The sequence below is a fragment of the Oryx dammah genome, unplaced genomic scaffold, assembly GCF_014754425.2.
Source record: "Oryx dammah isolate SB20612 unplaced genomic scaffold, SCBI_Odam_1.1 HiC_scaffold_14, whole genome shotgun sequence".
NCBI classification, from domain to species: domain Eukaryota; kingdom Metazoa; phylum Chordata; class Mammalia; order Artiodactyla; family Bovidae; genus Oryx; species Oryx dammah.
In genome coordinates this window covers 47,848,826-47,855,728 of record NW_024070198.1, presented here as the reverse complement: position 1 = coordinate 47,855,728, position 6,903 = coordinate 47,848,826, and positions in this window count along the sequence as shown.

Below are 6,903 nucleotides of genomic sequence, written 5' to 3'. Positions count from 1 at the left end.
TGGGGTGCAGATACGCGTGGGTGTGGGCGAGGGTCGGCCGTGCGGCGACAAGGACGCCAAATTCAAAGCTGCCCACCGATCACTCCAGAGGGCGGCCGGGACGGTCCCGAGGCCGCCCGCACCCCCGCGCGGGAAGCACTACCCGAGCCTGCGCCGGCTCGGCCGCCGCGGCAGCTAGTGCGCCGCGCTTTGCAATGTAAATTTCAGCGGGACAAATTGCTTATTAATAGTCTAGAAGAGAAGCGGGTTTCTTTCTTTCTTCTTTTCTTTATCTGTTTTTATTTCTGCATGCCCCCCAGCTATGCCCTGGGCAGCCTCGCCGCCCAGCAGTTTCCTCTTCATTTCAATATCCTAAAGAAAATGCAAATTTCCACAGTGTGGCCTTTTTAAAAAGTTAAATTAGCAATAGCTTTAAGTGACTCTATTAGTATGGAAAACATACACGTTTAGTGTGAGAATAGCTTCCCTTTCACAGGGCTCACTCTGGACTGTACATTTAGCAGACCCTCGCATGGGGAAAGAATCTAGTCGCTGCCAGCGTGTCGCCAAAGGCGCACCCCCGAGTGGCCTGCGCTGTGCTTCCGGGGAGAGATTGCCCCGACTCCGCGCGCCGCCGCACCCCGACCGCCGGCTTGGATCCTTTAGAAGTCGCGAGAATGAGGGCGAAAGGGTTTGTGCAGGCGGGAAGGGAGGCGGGCTTGACACATTTCTGTCCAAGAGCGGTGTGCTCACCCTGCCTTCCCAGCCTCTTTGTCCGGGTCCCCGCAGCTCAGATAATTAAGCGAGCGGACTGAGCGGGCCTGGCCGCTGTCACCCACCTCCACACTTTTTGCGCAGGAGAAGGGATGTGTACACGCTCCCTTGAGCAGCGGCCAGGGAGTGGACGAAGATCGGGGCAGAGGAGGACGTCAGTGGCGTGCCAACCTGTTCACCTGCACCCCTTGGCTCTACCACCCCAGCTCCTTTGCCTGGGTTGGCAAACCCGGTTTTCAAACCAGAATCTCAGTGGCAAAGTTTTGCGCTCCGTTGGCTTCCAGATGAAGTGGTGCAGTCCCGCCATGGGAATCTGTCTGTCCCGCTTCTTTAAGCCAGTGGCAGGGCGCGCCAACCCCGTCCAGGAAAGAGTTAAGATTTATGGTGTGCCGGAGAGGTCTTGTTGGGATGTAATCTGCATTTTTAAACTACTGCGTAATAAAAAGTGAGAAGTTTTGAGACACCTTTCTTGATTATACCTTTGGTGATACTTTAGGTTTTACATTTAATTTGCATTTTGTTCTTAGTGAATATTTAAGTCTTGAGTGGAGGATTGAATTTTATTAGGACATCTGGACTGACAATATCAAATCAGACACCAGTGTCCCAAAGCATGCTAAAATTTCAGAGTTAATTAGAACGCAGTGTGTTTAATTAAAGCCAATTATAATATTTGAAATTATCTGATCGATCGGTGTTTCTGCAGTTTGGGTCTGTGGAGGTGTTGATTGGCGGACTGCGCGCGCCGTTTCGATCTAGAAACTGCTCGGGGGGAAGTTTGCTTTGTAAACTGGCGGGGCAGGCGCTCGCGGAATCCGGTCGGGGGCGCCGGCTCCGGCTCCTCCTGCCGGACTGCCTTGGGGCGCCGCTGAAGGCAGCTCGGGAAATCCCAGCTCGTTGCGAAATCTCTGTACCTTTTCGGATCCGAGGGACCCCTGGCACGCACGAGCTGACTTTCCCCGCTCTGGTGCGCCTGCCGAGCGTGTTGCGAAGAGGCAACCTTTAAGGTTGCAAGGTGCGTAGGGAGAAGCCCGACTGGCGGAGAGCGAGCGTGTGGTTTCGGATTCTCGCTCCCACCGAGGAGCTCCAGGGATTGACTCGGAATATGGGTTAGCCAAAGTGACCGGAAGGGCCGGGGGAAAAGTTAGGACCAGAGGAGAGGAATTAACTGTTTCCTTTCTAATTTCGCACTCTGCAAGAGCCGAGGCGCGGTCGGCATCCTCGGGCCCGCTTGGAGCTAGGCTTTCCGGGGAGGCAGTCGAGAGCGGGCCGGCTGGCGTCCGCGGCCCCCGCAGGGCCGGGCAACTGGGAGCGCGCGGTTCCCTGCGGGGAGCGGGCTCGGTGCTCGCCGCCCGGCCTTATTCCGGGTGCCCGGGCTCGTCCTGACTTTGCAGACACACGTGAGCGGCAGTTAGGACCAGGCGGCGGGCGGACGGCTCTGCGCACTCCTGGGGTCACCGGGTCAGTGAGGCCTAGGTGCGCCGGGCGCTCAGGACCCGCGGCCCCGCCGCCCCGCCGCTGCGGGCTGGCGGGGAGCGGCGGCGGCCACCTGCCCTGGCCTGGGTGGGAGTCTGGGCGGCTCGGCTCACGGCGGCACTCTGCTCTGCTCACCCCAGGAGGCGCTGTTTGTCAAACTTGGCCGCCTTGGCAAGAGGCGCCTGCACCTTCTCACTTGGAGTATTGAGCCCTTCTCGGTCCTTGGGGTCGGCCTGGAGGAGCCTGACCCTTCCAGAGTGACCGGGCTTGAGGAGGCGGTGAAGAGATCAGGGGTCTGAGACCCTCCGATGTTCGCCTTTTAGCTGTGAATCCTTCCAGCCAGGCCTCGCGCCTTCCAGCGCAGGGCAGAGGAGCCCGTAGGAGCGCCCCATGTGTGCGGGGCAAGATGCCCAGTTACATGCCTCCGCGGGCGGGCGGGAGGCGCGTCCTGGCTTGGGTTCTGTCTCCACAGCCTCCCTAGAACCCCGCAGCCTCCGTTCTTGTCCAGCCAGGGGGAAGGCGCGGTCCCTGGGCCTGGAAACCTCCCCAGACTCTGGCCCGGCCCCCTTGGCGCGTCGCTTAACAGGTTGGGGTGGCCTGAGTGCGGAGCCCCGGCTTTCCAGACTTCCCCAGGCCCACCGGCCCGCTGTACCCCCCGCGGTACAAGGCTAAGCCCGGGCGCACTGAGGGGCGGCGCCCCTGACCCACGCCGGGCAGGGTTTGCGAGTGCCCCGCAGTGCGCGGGACTTCCTAGGTGCGCCCTCCCAGGGTTACTGTCTTCGGCTCTCCCAGCCCCTACGGCCTCCTGCTCGCCAGTGCCCTAGGTCAGTCTGGCTCTCCGCTTTCGGGTTCTTTTCCCGAGCTCTGCCTGTGGCTCCGGGCCCGGAGCGGGGCTGGAGGCCGGGTCACCGGCGCGGTCTGAGCGTGACCCCCGGGCGCGGAGGACGTGGGGGCGGGCCGCGCCTGCAGCTCAGCACTGGAGGCGGGAAAGCCAACCGCCGGCCTTCGGCGCGTGGCTCCCAGTCTTTCCCGAGGGCTCTGAGGGGCACGGCCGCGCAGCCCGGGCCCGAGGACACCGGCCCTAGGAGGGAGCCGCACCCGGCCGCGCACCGCACCCCGGATCCCTTTTAGGCATCGGCTTCCAGGAACCGTGGCCCGGGCTTTTCAGCGCCGGAAATGCAGTTTCTGACTGTTTGGAAGGCTGGTAGGGAGGGCGGCTGGCTCCCTGGGCTCGGCCGAGAGCCAGAAGGGGCATGCACGGAGTGCCCCCTGGACACGAGTCCAGCGCGGACTCAGAGGCCGGCCATGCACCCTGGGACCCCAACTTGGCCGAAGTTTCTGGATGGCTCGGAGGCCGGCACCAGCCTGGCTCCCGCTCACCAGGCCCCGCACCACGCGGGCGTGGAGAACCTGGGACGGGGGAGACGCGAGGGGGAAGTTCACGCCTGGCGCGCGAGGAGACGTCCGCGCCCTCCCGCGGGTGGGTAGTGGGCGCGGGCGGAGGGCTGGGCGCGCGCGGCGGCCCGGGCACGGCGCGGCCGGCAGGGACGCCGGAGCGGGCCTGGGCGCGGGCGCCGCGCGGTTGTACCGCCTGGCCCTGCCTCCGGTGGTGCCGCGGGTCAGCGGCCAAGCGCGGCCGCGGCCCTGCGCCCTGCAAGCCGCTCCCCGAGCGGGGCTCCAGGGGCTGCGGGCGCTGTCTCTTTAAGGTCACTGCCTGCTCCGGCACAACGTGGGGAGGACAGCTGGGCAGTGGCCATCTGACTGACTCCGGCGTGACATCTGGGAGCCCACTGGTGTGTGGCACGCGAAGCGCTTGATGCCGCTATTTAAATGCAAATGCGAGGGGGCTCATTGAAGCCTCTCCCCGTAAATCCGCACAAAAGGAATACTTCCCACCCTCCGAAGAGGAGGAGGCGACGGCGGCGCGAGGGCCACCCGTGCAAATCGCGTTGAGCGCGGGGCCCTGAGCGGTGGTCGCCGCCGTGGCGGCCCGCGGGGTTTCCAGCGAAGGTCAGGCCCCGCCCGGGCCGGCCCCTGGGCGTCTGTCTGGCCCCTGGGAGCGCTCTGTGCGCGGAGGCTGGACCGGCGGTAGCGGCGGGCCTGCGCAACTTCCACAGTGTCAGCCTGTACCCCCCTCGGCGTCTCCTGCCGGGGTACTGGGCGCCCCTAGGTCCCAGAGAGGGAGAGGGGCGGGGCAAGGCTCCCACTGGGGGCGGCGGGCGCGGGCACGCCCTGCAGCCTCTCTCTGGACATCCGGGATGGGCCTGCAGCCCCCTCCCCGCCCCGGCCTGGGTGCTGGGCCCCTGGCTCCTCTCGGCCGCTGCTCCCGCCCCATCAAGGCGAACCCCTGCAGTGGGGCGAGGTGGGGGCCGAGGGCACTGCCCTCCCAGGCCGCTCCGCAGCAGGCCCGTGTGGAGACCCTGCCCGGGTGGCGAGTCCCTGTGCTCGCAGCCAGCAGTGGAGTGACAAAAAAGATAAAGTTGGTGAATGATAAAGACCGTATTTTCCACGCTTTGGGTGCGGGACCAGATGATCTAGAAAATGAGCTGAAATGGATTCAGCCTCCGAGCCTGTTGTGAGAGCAGCTGACGCCCCCATTTCGGGCCAGATGGCTGCTGAACACAGATTTGCATTCATTTTCGCTTAATATCGTCCAAAATAGTGGGGCAGCTGCATTTGTTGTCAAAAAGGTTTAAAACCCCTTTTCTTTCTGGGGCAGGATCGTTACCTTCTGTGATGGGCTTATAGAACTTTTTTTCCTTCTTTAGTCAACAGTATCAGATTTAGAAGGATTTGTTTTTAAACCTTCTAATTTGGTAATCAGATTTAAATCGCCTTGGCGCGTGTAATCTGAATTAAAGATACTGTAAATGATTTTAAGCATGATACTTTCGTTAGAGCAAAGAAGGGGGCACCTCCAGCCTGGGCTGGGCATTTTAGGAAGTGTGCTACAAAGGAAGCATTGTTTCCTCTTTCCAACTTCATCTTTTCCGAACAGGCACTTTGCATAATCTGACGATAGCGCTTGCCTGGGTGCTCGCCTTGCGTGAGCCCCAGAAGCAGCCAAACACGCAGAGACAAAGCCATGTCTCCACCCCACCCTCCACCGCTGAGCAACTTTATTCTGCGTTGTCCCTCCACGAAGAAAGTGTTCCCTCTTCCACTGGGCTGGCTGTGGGTGGAAAGCGCTGGGCTTATTAGGAATACAGAAATTTTCTTTTAATTTATCGTGAATAGTTTCCATACACTTTGATTTAAGGTTATTAACATTCTATAGACAGTGGCATCTTTAATATGTGGCGATCGCTTCTAAAGACTAATCTCATTACCCTCAAATAGTCATAAAATATGATTTTATTATACTTACGTATTTAATTAGACGGCCGGCACCGGAATGGATTTTGAGATGGGACTGGCGCAACAGCTGTGGTAATTCACTTATCTTTGGCAATAGTCATTAACCCCCAACACCAGCAAAATAGATTGCTTTCCAGAACTGCTTTTTTCTCACCCCTTCCGAGGCTTGGAGGTCCCCAGATAAGGTAAATCGGACTTCGATTTTCCCGATTAATTAAAATATTAGCGTACACACACTGCCAATTCATGAAATAAAAGGAGCGCCACCCCCGACCCGGCGTGAAGAGTCTGTCCTGCGACACACTTGCACCTTGAAACCTGTTTTTTTTTGTTTGTTTGTTTTAATCAAAAGGGCCTGATTTCTCTCGGCAGGGAAGGGCTGGGACAGCTCCCGGTCGTCCCCTGGGCCCCCGCGCCGTGTCACGCACAGGTCCTTTCGGTGGGCAGTGCTCCCGGGCGCCGAGTCCAGGCTGCAGGAGCCCGGCCGCCAGGCCCACGCGCTGCTCGCGCCCCGCTGCCCTCCCGATTCCTCGAAACCAGGTCTGGAAAGTCGCGCGCCGCGCGCTCACCCGGGCTCAGCGGCACCGAGGGCAGGACCCGGGCGCCCGCAGCGTCTGCTCGGCTTTTAGAGCGGCTGGCGCCGGGGAGCTCTGGTCACCGCGCGGGCGCGCAGCCGGACACCGGGCCCCGGGTCGCCGGAGAGGCTGGGCGCGCTTCCTCTCCGCCCAGAGAGCCCGGAGCCTTCTTTGTCACTCGCTGCGCCTAAGGACAGGCCGGGGGACGGGGTCTCCGGTGGCCACGGGGAAAGAGAGCGCGCATCGGGCAGAGCCCGCCTCCGACGTGGGTGCCCTAGCCCGACACACTCGGTGGCCTCCGCCGGGGCGGAGAGCTCGAGCGCCCCGCGAGGCCCAGCCGGGGGCACATCGGCAACCCCCCCTCCCACCAGCAGCCTTCGGTCGGCTTGCAACCCGGGCTGAACTGCGCGTCTCCCTTGGCCGGGGAGCCCTGACCCACCCCTCCAGCCCCCGCCCCGGCCGGGTGCTCGCCCCTCCAGCCCCCTGTCTGCGACCTGCCGGCTTCTACCCGCCTCCCGCTCTGGGCCGTCCCAGGGCGACCCGCGGCCCCTGGCGTTTACGGCCGGCGTCTGGGCAACTGGGGGCGCCCCTGCGTTTTACCCTCTCCTCCCCACCGTGCTTTGACTTGGGTGGCTGATGTCGGGAGGAGGGGTTGAGGGGCCAGGCTGCAGCCGCGCACTGCCTGTCTGTCTGCTTTGGAGACTGATTTGGGCGAGGAGAAACTTCCTTGACGGCGCCGCGG